The following is a 26,121-nucleotide window of genomic DNA, read 5'->3' as shown; positions in this document are numbered from 1 at the left end:
TTGTGAGATATATTTTCAAAATATGTGAAAAGCTATTTTGAAGAGTTACACCTCTTCATAGAGTTGTGACTTATTCAAAAGTTATGCCTGTTAAAAGGTTACAATTATTTGAATAGTTATGTTTGTTGAAAGGTTGTAACTGTTTGAAAAGTTGTGCCTGTTGAGTACGTAGCTGCATGTTACATGTACTCCGTCTCTATAAATTTTCCTCATTTCATTATTGCTGCACAATCCATTTCAATACTTTCTTTATGCGCAAAAGAAAGAATAGAGAATATTATTCTGTAAATTATCATTTAGTGTAAGACTTGACTGTGTGTGAGTACATAAACAAGTCAAGTGTTCTTCATTGTATCTTACAGAAAATTCGCCAGTAACCCATTTTGCACACTATTGTACATTGGTGGGGGCGAATTAAGTCTAAAGGAAAGTGTGTGTAACACACGTATTGAAGAATTACGCTATTTGATTCACTATCCCCTTCTCTCATAACTCACACCCACTTGTGTACTCTAACACCACACGGATGTAAAGCACTTGTGTGTTCTCCATATCCTAGTCCAACTCCATTGTTGTCTCTATATTTAAATTAAAATAGGGTCATGTAACCTCAGCAATATATTTAAGTTTAATGGTGTATTTGAAAAGTTTTAGAAGTTATTTTTTTATTTTTGATTTATAAAAAATAATAATATTAATGTTTTGTATAATTTTTAAAATTAAATTGTAACTTTTTAAAAAATTATTTAAATATTTATAAAAAATAAAAAAAATAATTAAAAAATTTTTTATTATATTTTTTTAAATAAATATTTTTAAAATTAAAAAATCGAATATAAAATAACTTATTTATAAATTATTTTTAATATAAATATTTATTATTTAAATAATTTTTTAAAAAAGAACTTAAAAAAATTGTTCCAAATTCTAACAAAGCCTCGTCTCGCCTCTTGCTTTATTCAAGTCTCTCACCCTCTCCACACACAAACCCTAACAGAGCTGCATCTTCTTTCTATCCCTTCCTTCATCTCTCATTCTTGCCGGACGGCGCATCTCACGATAGGCACTGCCGTAGACGCATTAAAAGTTTCTGTATAGGGCTTTTCGAACACACCCACACACAGAAAGAAAAAAAATCCCCAATTTGGGAATAGAGCTATGCCTACCTCAAAGGAAATTTGGTTCTTGAATGTTCTTGTTCCTTCAATTATTGTTCCTCTGCTTTTATCTCTCTTGTTTCTGAACCTTATGCCAAAGGAAACTGCCATTAAATCCTATGAGATGTTTGGAGTTGAGATCGAGAAGAATCCACCTCTTTCCACACTCATTGAGCTTGATGTCACAACCTGAAGGCGTAACTATCTTTCTACCCCCTCATGTCAAACTATGTTCATGTTTTTTTTTTTTTGGCTTTTAATGATGCACGTAATGAGAAGTTTTAAGTTTTTGGTCCGGATCAATATTTTTTTTTACGTGTTTCACTCCACTGTTTTGAAAGTAGTTGTGGAGTGGTAGTAGCATAAGTTTCCGTATAATTATCTTGATTTAAGTTTATTTTTGCTTATGATGATGTTTCTGCTGAAAATAGTTTGCATAACAAATTTTGGGTCTTGATTAAATTTTATGATTCACTATCCGGTAATGCTAAATCAAAATTTCCTCTTGGTCTTTCGCTAAATCTGATTCTAAATGCTTTTGGCTAACAATATGCTCTTGCTACCCCATCAAAATTTAATCTTGCTAATTGAGATTAAACGTTGCAACAAAAATGTTCTCTTAAAGATTTCACTCTCGTTTGCTTCACTCTGCCGCTATTTTTTTCTTTTATTGGATGAGTTTTGAGTAAAATATGAATGACTGGAAAAAAGTTGCATTTTCCAAAATTAATTTTGCATTTTGATATCTCAGGACCTAATTCCAAAACTGAAGTTGGATTGATATAAATATTTTTTTCCATTTTGATAGCTACCACTTGGTTATAGGAAAATGTTGATACACTATTTTGAATTTGTGTTTCAGGATGTCTGAGTAACTGCTGTGTGAAGTTTAGGATGTAACCAGGTTTTCTGGTGGTTACTAAATATAATGAAAGGGATTAATGGCTGAGCGATTGTCTTTTGTGCGTGAGTTGGCGACATGGTGATGGCCCTGTGAAGAAGGGGAAACATGATCTTAAGAAAAGGGGCAGTGTCTGTATGTGCTTTGAAGCTTTGCTTACTTTTTGTGTTAAGCTGCAAATGGCCACCATTTTTCATGTCAGTTTTGATCAAGTTGTGATCTATTTGCTAATTAAATTTGTTTTCATTGATTTTATAATGCATACATTGTGGCAGATTTGATGTTTGGGAGTAATCGTTTCGTTGAAGACATACTTCAAGAGTAATTAATTTATGATTGTATGGTGATTTCTGTGTAGTGCTTTATGTACCTATTATTTGCTTCTGGGATTCAGTTGCATCCGGAAGAGCTAAATGTTGCTGGTTAAAAAGTGTCGATGTGTGCTACACCCATTGGGTTGGGATGAATTGCATATGGTGATTTGATACATAAGTCATATAGCCAGCTAGATCAAAGTAAATCGAATATATCAAGTTGGGTTCCTCTCTCATGGAATCTGCCTTTTCGCTTTTCGATACATTTCTTTTCTCTTTATTTGTGTTCTCAGTGAATAGTGTTTGTATTGTCTGTTGATGCTTAATTATTGAAAGCTTCCAAGTGGAACCATTTTTTGGCAAAAATTGCTGGTAATGTAGTGCGGAGATGTCTCTGAAGTTTCTCTGCACCTCCCATGACCAGCTACATCAGTATAACCCAACGTTACCCCTGTATGATGCATTTTTTGTGTATCATCTCTGTCAAGGTTGGAACATGTTGATTAGCTTGTTTATCTTTCTTTTTTAGGCTATGCAACGTGGACACTTACATGAAATAATGATGGTATTATATAAGGTTTTCTAGAAAGATGTTCAATACTTAAATGCCATGTGTTTTAATTTTTTTCTTAATTTCTTTGGATTGAGGGGTTTTTGAGTGAAGAAAAGAAAAGATAAATTACATCTTTTGCAATTTGAGCTGATGCTTTCATGATCTGATGCAAGAACCGAGTTTGGTTTGAAATGAATATAGTTCATTTTTGACACACCACTTGGTTTTAGGAAAATGATTATCACTTTGTTTTCAATCTTGTTTCAGGATATGGTGATGCTGGAACAAGTTCAGGATGTCATTGGTTTGCCGGTAGAAGTTGTGCTGAAATATGTTGACAACACGGGCTAAGTGATTAATGGTTGCCTCAAGCGATTGTGTTATGATTAGGACAAAGGTTTTGGATGTTCTTAACAAGAAGTTGTGTTGGATCCATTTCATACCATGACCGTTGATGGATGACTAAGAAAAGAAAAAAACAATTATGTGGTAAGTTATATAACTTTATGTACATTTGATTATACGTGGATCATGAAGTTTGATTATAAACATGAGTGAGTTTGATTATAGTAGGAATATTAAATTTGATTTAGGATTTGGAATTTTGATTAAAAATATGAGCGAGTTTGAATTTATGTCTTGGAGTTTCATTATATAAATCATAATTGGAGTATGAATTATGAATGAAGCTTAGGGTTATAATCTTGGAGTTTGATTATAACCTTGAACTTGTTTTTTGGTCATTTCGGTGTTTAGTTTGATATAGCTTAGGATTTGGAATTTTTTGCATTCACTCTTTTAGGATGGATTGAAAAAATTTTTTATGTACCAATTTTGTCCTTCATTATTCCTATATTTATTATTTGTTTTATAATGTTTTTTCTTCAATACTCTCCCATGCATATTATTTTTTTATAAAACTCTTATTATCATAGTTATCAGAACCGAACCGGTGATTGATCCAGTCATACGACTGGGTCACTAGGTTATTGGTTCAACCGATAAGTCATTGATTTATCCGGTTGATCCGATCATAATTAAATAAAAATATAAAATTATAGAAATAAAATTAAAAATTAAATACATATTTTAAAAAATATATTAATAACAATCAAATATCAATTCTTAGATATAATTTATGATGCAAAAAGAAATAATAAATTAGTCAGGAGTACAAAATATTTTTTTAAACAAAAGATAATACAATCAATATTAATATATCAATATGTTTATATATTATGTGTTGTTACTTGTTTGGTATTCATGTCAATCCATGCTTAAAAGGATAAAAAAAAAATTTCACTCATAGTTTATTACATAGTTAATTTTTGTCACTAAAAATGTTGAGAAGCAAGCTGCCGGCGGTTCAAATCATGCCATTTTTGGAGTATATTGGACGGAAGCTCCTACCATGGATTGGCGGCCTATGGGTGCATCGTGGACCCGTGCGGGTCTAGTTCAGTTTGGAGTGCGAATTGGTCAGTTTTCAATGGGTTTGACCGCTGTCGACTGGTTCAATAGCAGGTCTAGTCAAAATTACTAATTAAACCGGCCAGACTATCGGTTCATTGATTTTTCGGTTGAACTAGCTAGTCTGGTTTGGTTTTGATAACAATGCTTATTATTATTTGTTTATATGAATTTTTTAACTGTTAATGTTATTTTTTTGTATGTAATATTTTTTTGCTTTTTATTATAATTTTATTAGAATAAAAAATATTGAGAGTACTAAAAAAAATATTAAAATGTATTTAAATATCTAAAATAAAATTATAAGATAATATAAAATGATTATTTAAATTTATGTTTTGTTTTGTAATTTTTTATCTAAAAATAATTTTAAATAATGTAATCCAAATAATATTTACTTTACTATAATCTATTTTGAATGAAAATTACCAAACATAAACTGTTTTAATACCAACTCACTCTTAATCAAAATTTTTCAAACTTACTTTTATATAAACCTCTGTTTACAAATTACAATTTGCAAATGGGAGTTCGTATAAAATTTATTTTGTAAAATTGATTTTAATGAAAAGTAAATTTGTGTTAACGTGATTTATATTTTAACAATTTTTATATAAAAATGAATTATATTAAGATAAATGTTGTTTGCACAAGAAGCACGATCAATCTTGAACAATGTAATAACACTATAAAAATATGAGAGTACAATAAATTTTATAATGTCAAACAAAAAGAAAATATTCTATAAATTTTTTAGTACTATCAATATTCTTTAATTTAGTATTATTTTAAACTATAAATTTTCATTATTTATGATTTTATTGTTATTTATAATTAGTTTTTTATTTATTTTGTTCTTTTAGATAAGATCATCATATTATACAAAATTTTGATAATAAATGTAGTATATAATAATTATAATTACAAATTTTACAAATTCAAATAATTTTTTTTTATATAAAATGAAAACAGAGTACATTAAAGAATAGAAAAAAAATTCATATAGATAAAAAATAATAAAAATTTCATAAAATTCATTAACATATATCATGTGCATAAAAAAACATAAACATTAAAATATGAAAGAGAATACTAAAAATAATAAAAAAATAAAATATTCACCTTGTTAGTGATCGAAACAAATTGATTGAAACAAATATGAAAGATTTTGATGAAAAAAAAATTAGAACAACGAACTACGAAGAACTAGGAACTAGGAAGAACTATTGGGAAGCCATGAAAGTAATCGTTATTAGTGCCCTTTTTTAGAAAAAAAAAATGAAGGGTAAGATTGGTAGAAAAAAAAAAAATTTTCACCTAATTTTCCAATGGTAACTAGTCACCATAAACGTGAATGCAAAAGCAATAAATAAATTTTAGCTTCTTTTTCTGCACTTTTCTAAACTTTGTTTTTCTAAAAATTCTAGCAAATCCCGTGACTAAGATGGACACATTCATGGTGCTAAGAGTTTTATGCCAACGCCTGGGTCACAAAGAAACATGATACAAGTATGATCTCTATGTTCCATCCTCATCTCAGCAACAGATGAAGATAGCTCTCCTGTGGTCAACTGATCCTAGTAATCTCGGGGAGGAAAGTATATCCCCTAAGGTATCTCCGGAAGATCTTGTGGAGGTGGTTGAATTGGCTCTTGTTGTGGTCTTTGTCCATGCTCCATACCCTTGTGATTGGTCTCTCGACGTCGATCGAGGTATCATCCTCAATGCGAGTTCCAGCTGCTACACAGAGGCCGTAGATGAGATTAGGGAATGCCAGCCTTGCTTGAGTGGAGGGTTTGTCAGTTATTTTGTAAATCTTTTGAGCGATCACTTTATGTACCTCCACCTCATTGCTGAGCATAATGTAGTAAATCATCACTGCTATCTCGATTGTAACCTCAGAGCAGTTACCCGTAGGGATGATCGAACGTTGGATGAACTCCAACCATCCTCTAACCGCTGGCTTAAGCTAAAATTTACCCAGTTGGTAAGGTTTATCCTGAGCATCATTCCTCCACTGAGCTCCAGGCACGCAGATATTAGCAAGAACTTGTTCCAACCTTTGGTTAGTGCTAACCCTTCGAGTAGGGGTCATTTCGTGGCTCTGGCAATTGTAGCGCCACCTTCACACTTCCAGCGCTAAAATTCAGAATGTGCCCTCTGACCATAGTGTCTCAATTCTTTGGCTCTGGGTTCACGCTTGTATTATACCTTTTTGTGACCCAAGCATTGGCATAAAACTCTTGCACCATCAATGTGCCCTTCTCGATCACGGGATTGGTCAGAATTTCTCAATCCCGTTTCAAAACTTGGTACAGGATTTTCGAGTATTCACCGTCTTTTAGCATGAAGGGGATCTCGGAAATCACCTTCTTCTTCCTCATCACATCATAGAAATGGTCTTGATGGGCATTGGTGAGAAATCTTGTAGTCTCCCATGGCTCGGAGGTGGGGGCTTTTCCTTTTCTTTTCCTTGAGGATGCTTCAGTTTTTGGTGCCATGAGGAGTACAAAGTGGACCTTCCAACACCAAACTTAAGAATTTTGCTCGCCCTCGAGCAAAAAGAAATAAAAGAAAAGGAAAAGGAAAGAAAATAAAAGAAGTAGAAAGATGGGATAGGGAATAGGTCTCAGCCTTTGGAGAGGCAGCAAGGTGCCTGGCGCTCTCCACTCACTTTTGCACACACGCTCACTCTAGAGCGCCAGTATCGAAGTGCCTGGCGCTTCCCACTCACGCTTGCACACATGCTCACTCAAGAGCGCCAGTACCAAAGTGCTTGGCGCTCTCCACTCTTGCTCACTAGCAAGCGTAGCGCTCTCCTGGAGGTGTCACGCTCGCCCCAGCGCTCGCCAGTCATGCTCACAAGCAAGCATCTTCGATGCTACTCCAAGAAAGAATTGAAGACTTGTGCGTACGCACAATGGTGGATTTCGCGAGGATGCGTACGCACAACCCTTAGATACGTACACACAATGGTAATTATTTACCTGGCGCTCATTTTTCACGCTCAGCAACAAGTGCCAGGTGTAGCGCCAAAAAGCACAAGTTTGAAGGCCCAAAAGAGAGAGCATCAAGTGAAGACGTGGGGAGGCATTATAAATAGATGGAGCTTTGAACTTAAAAGAGGACTCGGAATTTCGGTTTTTAGAGATCCACGCTACACTTTAGATCACTTTTCTACTTATTTGTACTTAGTTGAATTTCCAGTTTTATGCATTTCCAATTTTAGAATATTCTTTATAAGAGAGCTATGATCCATTAAACCTCATTTCATTGGGGGAGGGAGCTTTATTGTAATTTGATGGATCAATAGTAATTTTTACTTTCTTCTTCTCTTCATCTCTCTTTGATTTATTAGAAAGAATTTTGTTCTTCATTCAAGTATTCAATTATCTTGGAAAGAGATTGAATGTATTTGAATTCTATGTGATCCTTGGAAAAGGAATCAAAGAATCATGCTTGAAGCTCTTTCTCATACTTGAATAGATTTGGGTTTTTGGATTGGATATAGTAACATGTAATCTAACCATTATTTGAATTTAAAAAAGTGTGGTATAATCAAGAATTAATCTTCATTTCTTCTTATGAGCAATTAGATCAAGAAATTGACAATTGTTCAAGTTTAGAGAGACTGAATCACCAAGGGATTGAGATTCGATCACTCATGATTGCCAAAAGATTAATGAGTTGCATGATTGAAAAAGAGATGAGAATGTGTTGATCTAGAGAATGCAATATTTCTTGAACCCAATGAATCTTCACTATTCTTATCTTCCCATTTTTAGTTTTGCTTAATTTCTGTTAACCAACCCCATTCCTCTTTACATTCCAGTCATTTAAATTTCTTGTTCTATTGCTTTCTTTACTTTATCTCATTTAAATTTTCAGCTCTTTACATTAATGCCTTTTAATTCAGTCATTTACTTTCAAGCTCATTTACAATTCAGTCATTTATTTTACTGCCACTCAATACTCTTAATGATCTGTTTGACTAGAATATCCAATTGACTAAAGTTGCTCAATCTATCAATCTCTGTGGGATTGACCTCACTTTAAGTGAGTTATTACTTGTCGACAATTCGGTATACCTGCCAGAGGAAAATTGTAGTGATACGTTTTCCGTCACCAAGTTTATGACGTCGTTGTCGGAGATTGATTTGAATTGACAATGACTAAATCAGAGGATACGCAGATTAAACACTTTTCTTTTATTTTGTTAATCAATTGAATTTCAGTTTGTTCATTTTACCATTACAGCAATTGTTATTCACTTGTTCATTGTATATTTTCTCATTTCAATTTTAGTCTACTAACTGTTTGATGCTTTGCATCACTCATCTCTAACTACACTCTTTTGGTAGAGCAATTCTCTTTACTTTGTTCTCTTGTTTTGTTTGCATTGTGTATGCCAGGAGGAAGGAGAGGAGCATCAACTTCTTTTGATTTTGAACTTGAGAGGACTTTCCTAAGATTAAGGAGAGAAGCAAGGGGCAAGGGGGTTACTGGTGAAGAAAAAATGGAAGAAGATTTAGATTTAATCATGGATGATGAAATGCAACACCACTATGGAAAAGGTGCTGGCAATCATGCCCCACCACCAGTTAGAAGGGTATTAGGCTCTTTCATCAATCCCAATCTTGGGAATTGTGGAAGTAACATCTTCACACCCAATGTGCATGTAAACAATTTTGAACTCAAATCTCAGTTGATCACCCTCGTTCAAAATAACTGCCAATTTAGAGGAGTTCAAGAAGACCCCAACGAGCATTTGTCTACTTTCTTAAGGATCAGTGATACAGTGAAGATAAATGGGGTCCATCAAGACACATACAGATTGCTTTTATTCCCTTTCTCCCTAAGGGATAAAGCATACAAATGGTTGGAGTCTTTTTCCAAAGAGAGCCTCACTGCTTGGGATGATGTGGTTAACAAATTCTTGATAAAATTCTATCTTTTTCAAAGGATCATTAGGTGCAAACATTCAAGCAATTGGATGGAAAGACATTGTATGAAGCTTAAAAAAGGTACAAAGACTTGATGAGAAAATGATTCTCAGTTATGTTCAATAAATGGGTGCAGCTTTAGATCTTCTATGAAGGTGTATCTTAAGAAGCAAAGAAGTCATTAGGTCATTTATTTGGAGGCTCACTCCACACAAAGATAACTCCCGAAGACGCAATAGAACTCATTGAGGCTGTGGTTAACAACTAATACTATTATGCTTTTGAAAGGAGCAATCATTCAAGGAGGGGAGTGATGGAGGTGAATCACATGGATGCTTTACTAGTCCAAAACAAGCTGATCACACAACAACTAGCAACCTTTACTAAGCACATGAAGGTGGCACAAGTGTCATCCATCAATACTCAAGCACCAGCCCATACCATACATGAAGGAGCCAACTTAGAAGAAGAATGTGAATGGAAGCAAGCAAATTTTGTAGGCGATTCCTCTAGGCAACCTAATGATTCTCATGCAAAGACCTATAATCTTGAATGGAAAAACTACCAAAATTTTGGGTGGGGAGGCTAACAAAATCAAAACCAAGACCACAGAACACAAAACTCCAACCATTCCAAAATTTTAACTAGCAATCCTCCAATAAGAAGCAATACCAAAACTCACACAATACCACTTTCAAACCTCACCATCAACTACAAAATAGCCATTTTCAACCTGACCATCACCAACAAAAAAAACTATTTCCAGCTTCCAAACCCCAACCCACTATCACAATCTCCTCTAAGGATAGACTTTCAAGAATAGAGATCATGCTTGGAAAACTTATGGAGGAGTCAAGGGACATGAAAGCATTTAAGGAAGAAGTAAGATCCAACATACAGAATCAAGGAGCCTCAATTCAGAAATTTAAAGCACAAGTTGGGTATCTCTCCAAGCAAGTACCCATGGCCACCCACACATTCTTTAGTGATACTATGACTAATCTAAGATAAGAGTGTAGAGCCATTACACTGAGAAGTAGAAAGATAGTGAAGGAAACATCTTCGAAGGAACTACAGGAAGACGAAATTGATAAGAACACAAGCAGTAAAGAAGAAGAGAAAGCACCTGCACCCACTCCACCAAAGGAGAAAGAAATCTTGAAGCCTTATGACCAAAATGCTGAAGTATTGGAGTTATGCTAAGTTCTTGAAAGAACTTATGACCAATGCCTCATTATTTTAGGGAGACCATTCCTAGCAACAGTTGGAGCAATCATTGATGTGCAAAAAAAAAAAAAAATGGTCCTAAGGTTATATGGTGAGAAAATGGTGTTTAATGTATTCAAAGTCATGAGCTATCCAAGGGAACCTTTTGGAGAATGTATGAGACTAGATACAATTGAGTCCTCTGTGCAAGAAGTCTTGGAAGAAAACAAACTTGAGGAAGTGTTAGAAGGAAATCAATAAACATGCAATGAAGTTTTTAAAGAAAACATGAGTAATCCAATTACACTAGAAAGAAAAAAAAGAGGAAGAAGAAGCACCCAAGTTGGAGCTGAAAACACTACTTCCCAATCTCAAGTATGCTTACTTGGGGAGTAATGAAACCTATCTTGTGATCATCAATTCTACCTTAAGTGAGGAGCAAATGAAGGAGCTTTTTAAAGTTCTAAAAAGGCATAAAGATGTTATTGGGTGGACTTGTTCTGATCTGAAGGGAATAAGTCCTTTCATGTGCATGCACAAGATATTTCTAAAAGAGGATGTCAAGCTCTCCATTCAACCACAAAGAAGGTTAAATCCAGCAATGAAGGAGGTAGTGCAGAAAGATGTATTAAAGCTATAGCAGGCATGGGTTATATACTCCATTTCAGATAGTTCTTGGGTAAGTCTGATCCAGATAGTACCCAAGAAAGAAAGCATCGCTGTAGTGCCTAATGAGAGAATGAGTTGATTTCCACAAGAATTGTCACTGGTTGGGCAATGTGTGTAGATTACAAGAAGCTTAACGATGCCACCAGAAAAGATCACTTTCCATTTTCTTTCATCGACCAAATGCTAGAAAGAATTGTTGGGCATGAGTATTATTGCTTTTTGGATGGTTACTCAGACTACAATCAAATTGTAGTTGATCCCAAAGACTAAGAGAAGATCTCCTTTACTTGTTCATATGGTGTTTTTGCTTATAGACGTATACCCTTTGCATTGTGCAATGCACCAACCACATTCCAAAGATGTATGCTATCTATCTTCTCGGACATGATTGAAAAGTTTATTGAAGTTTTTATGGACAATTTTTCAGTGTTTGGTAATTCTTTTCCTAATTGCTTTCACCACCTTGACTTAGTGTTAAGGAGGGTCAAGAGACTAACTTAGTTTTAAAATAGAAAAAATGCCATTTTATGGTAATCGAAGGGATAGTCTTTGGTCATAAAATCTCCAATAAAGACATAGAGGTGGATAGAGTTAAGATAGAGGTAATTGAGAGATTACCTCCACTTAGCAATGTGAAAGCAATTAGGAGTTTTTTGGGGCCATGCTGGCTTTTATAAGAAGTTTATCAAAGATTTTTCAAAGATTTCTAAACCATTAAGTAACCTACTTGTCTGTGATGTACCTTTTGTGTTTGACAAAGAATGCATGTTTGTCTTTGAAGATCTTAAGAGCAAGCTTTTCTTTGCACTCATCATAGCTCTACTTGATTGGGATTTATCCTTTGAGCTAATGTGTGATGTCTCAGACTTTGTTATTGGGACTGTGGTTGGACAGAGGAAAGATAAGCTAGTTTATGTCATATACTATGCTAGCAAGGTCCTCAACGAAGCACACAAGAATTACAGCACCACTGAAAGAGAGTTATTAACCATTGTGTTTGCTTTTGATAAATTTAGATCTTATCTCGTTGGCTTTAAAGTAACTGTTTTCACTTACCGTGTAGTACTAAAGTACTTGATGACTAAGTAAGAATCGATTACTACTTTAAGAATTCAACATCGAGATCAAGGATAGAAGAGAAGTGAAAAACAAAGTGGCAAACCACCTCTTAAGAATTTTATGTGAATATGATAAATCCTACGACCCTTATGTGAATGAATGCTTTCCAGATGAACACTTGATGATGATTCAAGAGGCACATTGGTTTGTTGATATTGCCAACTTCAAGGCCATTGGGGAGCTACCTTCCGAAATCAACAAGCATATAAGAAAAAAGCTGATCAATGACTCCAAATACTTCATATGGGATGAACCTCATCTCTTTAAAAGATGTTCTGATGGAATACTACGAAAGTGCATTTCATATGAAGAAGGGCAAGAAGTTCTCTCTGGCATTATCATGAGTCAAACTATGGAAGACATTTTGGAGGGAAAAGGATTGCAGCAAATGTGCTACAATGTGGTTTCTTCTGACCCACCATTTTCAAGGATACAAGGGATCTAGTGAAGAGATGTGATGAATGTCAGAGAGTTAAAAATCTACTAAAGAAGAATGAAATGCCACAAAACTTTATCCTTGAATGGAGCTATTTGATGTATGGGGAATTGATTTTATAGGATCATTTCCATCCTCATACTCAAATAAATACATTCTAGTGGCAGTGGATTTTGTATCTAAGTGGGTAAAGGCAATTGCAACTCTAACCAATGACAGCAAGAAGGTGATCAACTTCCGTAGGAAGAACATATTCAGTAAATTTGGGGTGCCCAAAGCTTTCATAAGTGATGGAGGGAGTCATTTCTGCAACAAACAATTAGAGACTCTCCTTTTCAAGTATGGAGTCAAACATAAAGTGGCTACATTTTATCACCCCCAAACCGATGGACAAGCAGAAATATCAAATAAGGAACTCAAGAGAATTCTTGAGAAAACTGTTGGAGTTTGAAGAAAGGATTGGTCTAAGAAATTAGACGACGCTCTCTGTGCTTATAAGACAGCCTTCAAAATACCAATTGGTATGTCTCCCTATCAATTGGTATATGACAAGGCTTGTCACTTTCCTGTAGAACTTGAACATAGAGCATTCTGGGCCATCAAGTTGCTGAATTTTGACAACCGTGTTGCTGGTGAAAAGAGCTGAATGAGTTAGAAGAGTTTAGTATTTAAGTTTTTGAGAATGCTAGGATCTACAAAGAAAAAAAAAACAAAGGAGTGGCATGATCAAAGGATAGCACTAAGAAGCTTTGAAGTGGGATAAAGGATTCTCTACAATTTCAAATTAAATTTTTTTTCTTAAAAAGTTGAAATCAAGGTAGTCAGACCCTTCCTAATCACCAAAGTCTCACCATATGGACATGTGGAAGATCATGGAGGAAAAATCACAAAGAACTTTCATTGTAAATGGACAGAGACTTAAGCGCTATCTAGGGGACATGATGGAGTACCACAGAATGCAACACAATATTATCCTTTGAATTTTTTAGTTAGTAGCAAGTAGTAAGCATTGCAATAACTAGTTTTCATATGCATTCAAGAACCAAAACTAAATGTGATAGAGGCTGATTAAGATTGCATGTAGCATATGATAAACACCAAGTTTGGTGTGTCCGAAGGCACCCTAAAATAGTTTCATGAAACGTTAACTATGTATATCTTAGAAACTTAATTTCTCATTCTTGCAGCATACAACAAAAAAAAAAAATTAAGTTTGGTGTTTCACACATGCCACACACACAATGAAAATTGAAATCACATTTTGATCTTGAAGCATATAAAAGCAACATTTTAGTTTCGAAAAATGTTAAAAAGTTTTTTTGTTTTCCCGCCAATAACAAAAAAAAAAAATTTAATTTTTTCGCTCCTTATTTTGAAAGGGAATCTCAAAGAAAGGATTGATGGATGTAAGCCTTCCAAGGCTAGGGGAACTCGGTCACTTTTGAAGGCATCACATGTGTATCTTGGTTCACGGATACATGGGGAAGAACACTTAACATGTATTGGCTATCAGTTTTGTCCTCTTTCCACTATATTAAACCAAGCTCGAAGCACAACTCCAACTAACCATATTCACTCTCAATCCTTGTCTCCATCTTAAATTACATGCATATCATCCGATTTTCAAAACTCCAACTATCACCATCCATTCTCACCACCCTTCGTCAATAAATTTTCACCTTCGCTTTTCAACCGAACCCCATCTCTCTTATAAATGGCCCTTGCTTTTTGTTTTGGTACTCTATAAGTTTAAGTCTTCCGTGTGAACAACTCCTTTCATTCCTCTCTTTGATTATTATCTATCTTCATTTGACTTTTTTCTTTCTCCCCATCCAAACCCAACCTACACTATTACCCCTTTATTTTGTTCCCATTTGAGTCTCTTTTCCAATCCATGCCCAACATGCATATGTCGCTCACTATATCTTCAAGTCTTGGATCACTATTGATCCTTTCCTCATAACTAAGTTGGTCAAAGGATTTTGGCTTTATTTTAAGTACTCTCTTGATTGAACTTGGGCTGAAGTCTATTTTCACCCCTCTCACATAGCTCTTGAATGGTGGATCACTTCCATTCTCTCTAACAACATTTGCATAGAATTTTTGTACCATTGTCAAGTTCACCCATGAAGGTTGGTTACAAAGAAGTTCCCATCTCCTTTTTCGGATTTCCTCCCTTATTGAAGAGAAGTCATTATTCTCAAGTTTGAAGCTTGCTTTGGGAATGGCTTCCTTGTCGACCATCCAACCATTGAATTGGAGTTGGTGGAATGGAGACTTGGATCTTCCTCTATCAAAGTCGGGATGCTCAATCGGTTGCTCTCCTTTTTTGCTTTTGGCATTAGAGGATGAGGCCATGAGAATGTCTATGAGCAATTGCCGATTCTACCATACCAAACTTAGAGTAGTGCTTGTCCTCAAGCACAAAATGAGGCTTAGTGGGAAGCACAAAGTGACGGACAAAACAAGGTCGAGATATGTTGAGGAAGAAGAAGATGTTAGGTGTATGGAGAAGTAAGAAGAAAGTAAGATAACAACAAGAGAAACACTTGGAGTGATGAAGGACGGGAACAAAATAAAGGGGTAATAGTGTAGGTTGAGTTCGGATGAGGAAAAGAAAAAAGTTAGATAGTAATCAAAAAGAGGAATCAAATGTAAGTTTATAAAGTACCAAAGCAAAAAGTAAGGGCCATTTATAAGAGGAGTGGGGTTTGGTTGAGAAGGGTAGGTGGAAATTTATTGATGAAGGGTGGTGAGAAGTTGGAGTTGTGGGAATCGGATGGTATGCATGTAATTTAAGATGGAGACAAATATAGAGAGTGAATATGGTTGGTTGGGGTTGTGCTTCGAGCTTGGTTTAATGTAGTGGGAAGGGACAAAATTGATAGCCAATGCATGTCAAGTGTTCTTCCCCATATATCCGTGAACCAAGGTACATATGTGATGCCTTCAAAAGTGACCGTGTTCCTATAGCCTTGTAAGGCTTTCATCCATCAATCATTTCTTTGAGATTACCATTTAAAATAAGGAGAAAAAAAAAATCAAATTTTGGGTTTGGTTATTAGCGGGAAAACAAAGGAAGTGTTTAACATTTTTCGAAACTTAAAATAATGGCTAGTTAAAAATGTTGTTTTTATATGCTTCAAGATCAAAATGTGACTTCAATTTTCATTGTGCATGTGACATGTGTGGAACACCAAATTTAGTTTTTGGTTATGCGTTGCAAGAATGAGAAATTAAGTTCTTAAGATAGACATATTTAATATTTCATGAAGCTATCTTAGGGTGCCTTCGGGCATACCAAACTTGGTGTTTATCATATGCTACATGCAAATCTTAATGAGCCTCTGTCACATTTGGTTTTGGTTCTTGTATGCACATGAAAACTACTTATTTGCAATGCTTACTATTTGCTACTAAATCAAAAATCAAAGGATACTAGACATGGGTTGTCTCCCATTAAGCGCTTCTTTAACGTCATTAGCTTGACGTTTCGGCTAACTTAGCTGAGGTTGTACTTCATCTTGAGGTCCTCCATCATGTCTCCTAGATAGTGCATAAGTCTCTGCCCATTTACAGTGAAAGTGAAAGTTCCTTGTGATTTTTCCTCGATGATCTCCACATGTCCATATGGTGAGACTTTGGTGATTAGGAAGGGTTCTAACCACCTTGATTTCTACTTTTCAGATAAAATTTTTAATATGGAATTGTAGAGAATAACTCTTTGTCCCACTTCAAAGCTTCTTGGTGCTATCCTTTGGTCATGCCACTTCTTTGTCTTTTCTTTGTAGATCTTGGTATTCTCAGAAGTTTGAATTCTAAACTCTTCTAGTTCATTCAGCTGTAACATTCTCTTTTCACCAGTAGCATGGTTGTCAAAATTCAACAGCTTGATGGCCCAGAATGCTTTATGTTCAAGTTCTATAGGAAGGTGACAAACTTTGCCATATATAAAATTGATAATGAGACATACCAATTAGTGTTTTGAAGGCTGTCCTATAAGCCCAGAGAGCGTCATCTAGTTTCTTAGATTAATCATTTCTTGAAGCCCCAACTGTTTTCTTAAGAGTTCTCATTCAGTTCCTGTTTGATATCTCTGCTTGTCCACTGGTTTGGGGCGATAAGGCGTAGCCACCTTATGTTTGACTTCATACTTGAGGAGGAGAGTCTCTAATTGTTTGTTGCAGAAATGACTCCCTCCATCACTTATGAGAGCCCTAGGCACCCCAAATCTGCTGAATGTGTTCTTCCTAAGGAAGTTGATCACCATCTTGTTGTCATTGGTTGGAGTTGCAATTGCTTCTACCCACTTAGATACATAATCCACTGCAATTAGAATGCATTTATTTGAGTTTAAGGATGGGAATAGTCCTATAAAATCAATTTTTCATACATCAAATAGCTTAAATTCTAGGATAAAGTTTTGTGGCATTTCATTCTTCTTTGGTAGATTTTTAGCTCTCTGACATTCATCACATCTCTTCACTAGTTCCCTTGCATCCTTAAAAATGGTTGGCCGGAAGAAACCACATTGTAACACATTTGCGGCAGTCCTTTTTCCTCCAAAATGTCCCCCATAGTTGGACCCATGACAATGCCTAAGGACTTCTTGCCCTTCTTCATATGAGATGCACCTTCGTAGTATTCCATCAGAACATCTTTTAAAGAGATAAGGTTAATCCCATATGAAGTATTTGGCGTCATTGATCAGCTTTCTTCTTAGATTCGTCTTGATTTCGAGAAGTAGCTCTCCAATGGCCTTGAAGTTGGCAATATCAGCAAACCAAGGTGCCTTTTGAATCATCATCAAATGTTCGTCTGGGATGCATTCATTCATACAAGGGGTGTAGGCTTCATCATCTTCACATGAAATTCTTGAGAGGTGGTCTACCACTTTGTTTTTCACTCCTTTTTTATCCTTGATATCGATGTTGGATTCTTGAAGTAGTAGAATCCACCTTATTAGCCTTGGCTTGGATTCTTGATTGGTTGGTCAACAAGTACTTTAGTGCTGCATGGTCAATGAAAACAGTTACTTTAGAGCCAATGAGATAAGATCTAAATTTATCAAAAGCAAACACAATGGCTAAAAACTTTTTCAATGGTGGCGTAATTCTTTTGTGCTTCATTAAGGGCCTTGCTAGCATAGTATATGACATGAACTAGCTTATTTTTCCTCTGTCCCAACAACCCCAATAGCAAAGTCTGAGGCATCACACATTAGCTCAAAGGGTAAATCCCAATCAGGTGGAGTTATGATGGGTGTATAGGAAAGCTTTCTCCTAAGATCCTCAAAGGCAAGCCTGCATTCTTTGTCAAAAACAAAGGGTACATCATAGACAAGTAAGTTACTTAAGGGCTTAGCAATTTTTGAAAAGTCTTTGATGAACCTCTTATAAAAACTAGCATGCTCCAAAAAACTTCTAATTACTTTCACATTGCTAGGTGGAGGTAATCTCTCAATTACCTATACCTTAGTTCTATCCACTTCTATGTCTTCAATGGAGATTTTATTACCAAGGACTATCCTTCAGTTACCATAAAATGACATTTTTTTCAGTTTAAAACTAGGTTAGTCTCTTGACATCTCGTTAGCACCAAGGCTAGGTGGTGTAAGCAATTAGGAAAAGAATTGCCAAACATTGAAAAATCTTTTCAATCATGTTTGAGAAGATAGATAGCATGCATATTTGGAATGTGGCCGGTGCAATGCACAATTCAAAGGGCATGCGTCTATAAGCAAAATCACCATATGGGCAAGTAAATGATGTCTTCTCTTGGTCTTTGGGATCAACTATAATCTGATTGTAGCTTGAGTAGCCATTCAAGAAACAATAATATTCATGCCTAGCAAGCTTTTCTAGCATTTGTTCCATGAAAGGGAGTGGGAAGTAATCTTTCCTGGTGACATTATTAAGCTTTCCTGTAATCTATGCACATTTTTCAACCAGTGACAGTTCTTGTGGGAATCAGCTTGTTCCTCTCACTAGGCACCACAGTGATGTCTTCTTTCTGGACCGGGCTTATCCAGGGACTGTTTGAAATGGGGTAAATAACCTCGGGTTGCCATAGCTTCAATACCTCATTCTGCACTACATCCTTCATTGCTGGATTTAACCTCTTTGTAGCTGATTGGAGGGCTTAGCATCTTTTTACAGGAGTATCTTGTGCATGCACATGGAGAGACTTATTCCCTTCAGATCAGAAAGAGTCCGCCCAATAGCATCTTTATGCCTTTTTAATACTTCAAGAAGTTCCTTCTCTTGCTCCTCACTTAAGGTGGAATTGATGATCACATGATAGGTTTTATTACTTCCCAGGTAAGCATACTTGAGATTGTGGGGTAGTGTTTTCAGCTCCAACTTGGTGCTTCTTCCTCCTCTTTTTTCCTTTCTAGTGTAGTTGGATTGCTCATGTTTTTTCTCGAAACTTCACTGCCTGTTTATTGATTTCTTCCAAACTTCCTCAAGTTTGTCCTCTTCTAAGACTTCTTGCACGGAGGTCTCAATTGCATCTAGTCTCATACATTCTCCAAGAGGTTCCTTTGGGTAGCTCATGGCTTTGAATACATTGAACATTATTTTCTCATCATGTAATATGAGGACCAACTCTCCTTTTTGCATATCAGTGATTGCTCCAGCTATTGCTAGGAATGGTCTCCCTAGAATAATTGAGGCATTGGCTTCTTCCTCCATGTCTAACACCACAAAGTCTGTTGGAAAAATGAAGTCTCACACATTCACTAGCAAATCCTCCACTGCCCCATGAGGAAGCTTGAATGATCTATCTGTCAACTGGAGTGCCATTCTTGTTGGTTTGGCTTCTTCGATCCTCATTTTCTTCATTATTGATAAGGACATCAAGTTAATACTAGCTCCCAAATCGCACAAAGCTTTTTCAATAGTGATGTCCCCTATGACACAAGGGTTTTGGAAGCTCCCAGGATCCTTTAACTTTTGAGGTAGTTTTTGTTGGATGACAGCAATACACTCTTCCGTTAGTACCACTGTTTCCTTGTTTCTCCAGTTCCTCTTTTTGGCCATAAGTTCTTTCAAGAACTTAGCATAGAGGGGCATCTGCTTCAATGCTTCAGCAAAGGGTATGTTGATTTGAAATTTCTTGAATATCTCCAAGAACTTGGAGAATTGGTTATCCTTTCCATCCTTTCTCAATCTTTGGGGGTAAGAGTCCTTTGACACATAAGACTTCAAAATTTCTTTCTCCTTTGGTGGAGTGGGTGCAGGTGCTTTCTCTTCTTCTTTGTTGCTTGTGTTCTTATCAACTTCCTCTTCTTGTGGTTCCATTGAAGATGCTTCCTTCACTATCTTTCCACTTCTCAGTGTAATGGCTTTACACTCTTCTCTTGGATTAGTCATAGTGTCACTAGAGAATGTGTGAGTGGGCATGGGTACTTGCTTGGAGTGATACCCAACTTGTGCTTCAAGATTCTGAATTGAGGCTCCTTGATTCTGCATGTTGGATCTTACTTCTTCCTTAAATGCTTTCATGTCCCCTGACTACTGATGTGAGAATTAATGTTAATCTAGAATTTCACAAAAATAGAATCTCGTTGCAAGCATAGTCTAGACCAACAATTGACTCTCAATCAAAGTTTAAATCAAGATGTCACAATTAAAATCAAATAACCAAGAGTATTTAAACTCTAGGGACGTTCTCCCTAGGAATTGCATTTAAGTGTCATATTTATTTGATATGAGATCAAGGGGGTTTGAGATTGCAAGAAATTAAAATGCAAGAAAGTAAATAAGCATACAAGGAAATTAAAACTCAAAGCAAGTAATATCAAAAATAGAATTCAAGTGACAAAAAGTCAAAAGGGGATAATTACGTAGAATTAATCCCAATTAGTCTATCCTAACATCGAGGATAAGTCAAAAGGACATAATTGATCATAATCCATAAGTCCTAGTCAACTCACTAATTAACTTAGTGAAAGACTAGCGTCAATGGAAACCAAACCAACTAACAATCCTAACACAATATGGAATGGACATTCATAACTCAAGTTCACCTAATTATCTAATTCCTAGTCAAGAATGTGAAAAACTATACAAAAATTATAAGAGACATTTTATCAAACACCTATCATGCATAAAAGGGAAAATATCATAAAATGCAATAATAATAAAATTCATAACTACCAATTGTAATAAAATGATAATAACAGCTCAAATAAGCATCAAAGAAATATAAAACATTAAAATTGCATTAATGAAACCAAAATTGACAAGAGTATTCATAAACAAAAAATGACAAAATTGAGAAAATGACAAAAGAAATTAAGAAGATCAAGACAAGAAAGCATAGAAACATAAGTGAAACTACATTAAAACAAGAATTAAAATCTAAAATTAAAAAGAAATTAAGACAAATTCTAAATTCTAGAGAGAAGGGGGAGCTTCTCTCTCTAAAAAACTAAGCTAAGACATGTAAAAATCTAAACCTAATTGCACCTCCTTCATCCCTCTTCAATATGGCTTGAATTAGCTTCAGAAATGAGTTGGATTAGACTCTGGAAGTCCAAAAATAGCTGCCAACAAGTTGCAATTAATGAGGTCACGTGCCACGATTTGTGCGTACGCACAGGGGGTGTGTACGCACACTTGCTGATTTTCTTCTTGTGTGCGCACAAGTGTGTGCATACGCACACCCAAACCCCATGTCCACTATGGACATATGCAAATCATTTTGATGCCCCAGATGTTAGCTTTTCAATGCTGCTGGAACCGTCTCATTTGGACTTCTATAGCTCAAGTTATGATCAATTTAGTGCGAAGAGGTCAGGATTGACAACTTTGCAAATCCTTCATTTCTTGAATTCTTCCACTTTGCATGCTCTCCTTCCACTTCTTCAAGTCATTCTTGCCTTCAAAACCTTAAATCGCTCAAATAAACATATCAAGGCATCGAATGGGAGAAAAGTGAATTAAAATTGGCAATTTTAAGCATAAAAAACATATTTTTCACAATTAAGAACAATTAGGAGAGAATTCCCAAAAGCATGCTATTTCAATGAATAAATGCAAGAAAAGTCAATGAAATGCACCTAATTAAAGCAAATAAATACCATGAATTGTGAATTCATTACATCCCCACACTTAAACAATAGCATCTTCTCATGCTATACCAAAGGAAGACAAGAAGGGGAATCAACAATTATTCAATGTAACTATCTATATACAATCTATCTATATGTATGTAACTGTTCTACCTTATACTATCTACCTATATGCATTTGCGTAGTCCAAGTAAATCAATTTCCAAGAAAGCATCTATATCAAGTATGGGCTAAGACAATCGTATCCAAGTTACATTCTCAATTGAATTGAGTCATATAAAACAATTTAACAAACTTGCAAGATAACAATGATTATAGGTGGAAATATGGAGTTGAGTAATTGAATCCTCATCGGATGTGTATATGCACTCAAGTCGCTCAAGTTTCTAGGGTCAATCCCCTCAATTCTCCTCTAATCATTCTTTCTAAAGTTTGTTATTCATCTAACCAATTAACAAAAATCTAATGTACATATGCAAAAATCATGAGATCTTTTTAAGGTTGTAATGGGGCTAAGGGTAAGGGTAAGTATATATATATAAAAATATGGCTAAGTGAGCTTACATTTGAATCTTTGATTAACCTAAGTTATCACCTAGCACATACACAACCTATACAATTCTAATATCTAGCTTAGCTATCCATAATCTCACTTTTACATATACACACTCACATATGCATTGATTACTATTGAATTTCACATAGGGATAATTTTGTCCCTTTTTTATTATTTCTTTTTTTTTTCTTTTATTTTTTTTTGTTTTTTTTAACATAATATATACACCAACTCATCAATGCGTATGGTTTCTATAATATTACATGAGCATGTACCCAAATTCTCAATAGTTCTCAATAAGCATAAAACACATTTTCATCAACCAAAGTTTTTATATCTTCCCCACACTTAAACATTACACACCCTCACTAACTTAAGCTATTCAAAGATTCAAATAGGATAATTAATTGTTTTTCGCTAAAGGATAGTGATGTGGCGATATAAAGAATAAAAGGGGATTAAAACGGCTCAAAGTGACAAACAAAGGTAAATGAAATGGTAGGCTATTTGAGTTAAGTGAGCTATAAATAAGTGATGACTTCAATTACATAAATGCATAAATATACATTAAACAATGGATATATAGAATTAAACAAATCAAAGATTGCAATCATAGAGAAGAACAACACACAGAATGAAATATGTGGTCAAATGATGTAACCATACTATAAGGCCCAAAAACTCACATGTTGTATGTTCTTTAACTCAAAAACCATGTTCCACAATGTATAAATCATGCAAGTTTCAAAAAATTTTAACTCAATTCAATTTGAATTTCAATGCCCTATATAAAAAGTAAGTTTTTTAGAAATTTCATTAAATTGACTAGCATTTATTTTATATATGTATATATAATGTGATTGGATGGAAAATGTCAAAAATCCTAAGTTTAATTCTTAATTTCAATCAAACCAAAATAGCAAGTGTATAGGAAATCAAACTAGGTGCAATCATCACATCATTCAAATCACAATCATAACTAAAGGCTAAAAAAAAAAAAATCTAAAAACATGTATAACTACAATATAATACTAGGCTATGTATAAACAAAATTAAAAGGTGCAATGAACTAAGTAAAAAGTACTAAATTAGTAAAAAGGTTTTCAAAAAGATGAAATATATACAAAGCAACTAAAAAGCATAATAAGAAACTAAACTAAAAGTGTTCGGAAATGAAATTTTTTACCCAAAATGCGCTGCTGAAGTTGGACAACCTCCCCACACTTAAGATGTAGCACCATCCTCGGTGCTCAAGATCATGCGGAGTGGAAGGAGTCGTCACGGCGTCGCCTCCACCTTCAGCTGGTGGGTCTCTTGCCTCCTCCGGCTCATGATGTTGGGCTTCCTCCTCCGCAGAATGCTTGGATGGAGTGGCTGCAAGAACGATGGTGGTGCTATAAAGCAGAGGACTAAGCCACAAAACAGCATATATATGAAGTGAACAAATAAAATAAATTTGAATGGAAGCATACATGAGATTCAAGTTAAAAGAAAATAGAAGTAACTTCCAATCAAATTAAGTAATCTAAGATAGCTAACTTGCTTGTTTATCAAATATAAAGAGAAGAGGGGAGCGTTGTTACTATGCACGAAGAAAAAGAAAACAGTTAAAAAGTTAAAAGTAATGTTAGTTAAAAAGGAAAAAGAAAGTTAAAAGTTAAGTGAAGAGAAAAAAAATTAGTTGAAAAAGAAAAGGAAAGGTTAAGAGTTAGGTGAAGGAAAAAAAAATAGTTAGTTGAAAAAGAAAAACAAAGGTTAAAATTTATATGAAGAAAAAGAAAAAGTTAGTTGAAAAAGGGAAGAAAAGTCAAATGTTAAGTGCATCGTAAAACGTTCCTTAATTCCAAAAAGTTTCCAAAGTTTCAAAACAAGCAAGTTTATATTCACTTCTCAACAATTCAAGATGCGAAAACAAGTAACGCAAATGTATGTGTAGAGCACATAATCAAAGAATAATTGGGCACATTCACTTTGCACAAGGTAGGACATTTTGGTGTTAACAAAAGTAAAACCTTGATGAACAAGATAATCAAGGAACATTCAAACACCAAAATGCCATGAAGCATGAAAATCACAAAGTTGAGATAAGAATTTAAAAGTTTATGCTCTATGTGACTTAAGGTAGTTTAGGCATGAAAAAGATGAATCAAATTAGCCACATAGGTAAAAAAAAATCTTCAACCTTGTGAGAGTATGCAAAAGAGGCTCCAATTTAAAAGAAATCAAAGTTTATGGTCAAATTGAATTTCATTTAAGGCTTATTCATTTACATGTTTTCACCTATAATCATCACTCTTCTTGCAAGTTTATAAAATCTTTAATAGCTCAATTCAATTGTGGTTTGGCTTGGTTGATTAATACCTTTAGCCCTTGTGCTTATATTGATATTCTTGGGAATTGATTTATTTTGACCAAGCAATTGCATTCATGTAGATAGTTGCATATAGTTTAGGTTGCATATAGTTTATTTACATTGAATAAATGTTGATACCCTTTGTTTCTCTCTTGGTTTAAGCATGAGGACATGCTTGGTTTAAGTGTGGGGAGGTTGATAAACCCCATTTTTAGGGTTTATCTTGTGCTTAATTTGGAGGATTTTATGACCTTTTACACACATTTATTCAATGAAATAGCATGGTTTTATGATTGGCTCCTAAATTGTGCTTAAGTGTGAAAACATACTTTTTAGACCTTTAATTTGATGATTTTAATTCACCTTTGATTCCACTAGATGCCTTGATGTGTGTGTTAGTGATTTCAGGTTGAAAAGGCTAGGAATGGATCAAAGGAATGGAGAGGAAAGCATGCAAAGTGGAGAAATCATGAAAAATCAGAGATTGGGAGAAATTCACTCCACGCGCACCCGCAGCAGACGCGCACGCGTGAAATGACGTGGTCGCAAGGCGACGCGTACGCGGACACGACGCGTACGCTTGGATGGAAAATTGTCAAGCGACGCGTACGCCTGACGTGCGCGTATGCGTCGATGTTCGCACGTGACCCACTTAAAGTGAATCCGCTGAGGGCGATTTTTGGGCTTCCCAGGCCCAAATCCAACTGATCTCTGATGCTATTTAACCCAAGGACTGAAGGGGAATCACAGGTCTAGTTATCATATTTTAGTTTTAGTCTAGTTTTTGGAGGGAAAGTTAGTTTTAGAGAGAGAAGCTCTCACTTCTCTCTAGAATTAGGATTAGGTTAGATCTAGATTAGAATCTCTTAGATCTAGGTTAATTTTATGATTTGATTTACTTTTCCTTTTGTAATTCTTCTTTTTCTACATCTCCTCTCTCTAGTTTAGCATTTAATTCTTGTAATTCTCTACTTTTATGTTGATGCACTTTTGTTTCTTCTATTTCTCTTTTAAAGCAATTTATGATTCATGTTCCTTTATTGTTGAATTGCTTAATTCATTTTACTTTCCTTTTATGCCTTCCATGTGTATGATGAAATGCTTGGTTGGATTATAGAGTAGATTTTTCTCCTCTTGGCCTAGGTAGAGTAATTAGTGACTCTTGAGTTATCTAATGCTTTTGTTGATTGATAATTAGAAGTTGCTAGTTGATTTGAATGCCTCTAAAGCTAGTCTTTCCTTAGGAGTAGATTCGGACTTGAGGAATCAAGTTAATTCATCCACTTGACTTTCCTCCATAGTTAGAGGTTAACTAAGTGGGAGCAAGGGACAATTCCCATCACAATTAAAGAGGATAGCTAGGAT

At 35.0% G+C, this 26,121-nt stretch overlaps 1 long non-coding RNA gene across 3 annotated transcripts; it reads left to right on the top strand.

Annotated features, from left to right (window-relative positions):
* The first annotated feature begins 937 nt into the window (after positions 1-937).
* On the top strand, positions 938-25,752 carry LOC107625282 (uncharacterized). Of its 3 annotated transcripts, none has more exons than XR_015905297.1 (3): positions 938-1,354; positions 2,020-3,414; positions 8,808-25,752. It is a non-coding gene; the product is annotated as an uncharacterized LOC107625282 (long non-coding RNA). The 3 variants fall into 3 exon arrangements; XR_015905296.1 differs by lacking the exon at positions 8,808-25,752 and adding an exon at positions 4,277-4,607; XR_015905295.1 differs by lacking the exon at positions 8,808-25,752 and having other exon boundaries at positions 2,020-4,301.
* The last annotated feature ends 369 nt before the right edge of the window (positions 25,753-26,121 follow it).

Source organism: Arachis ipaensis, chromosome B2 (assembly GCF_059453495.1).
Source record: "Arachis ipaensis isolate K30076 ecotype BB chromosome B2, ASM5945349v1, whole genome shotgun sequence".
Lineage (NCBI taxonomy): Eukaryota > Viridiplantae > Streptophyta > Magnoliopsida > Fabales > Fabaceae > Arachis > Arachis ipaensis.
The sequence above is the reverse complement of the archived record's forward strand: the minus strand, read 5'-3'. Positions and strand labels throughout refer to the sequence as shown.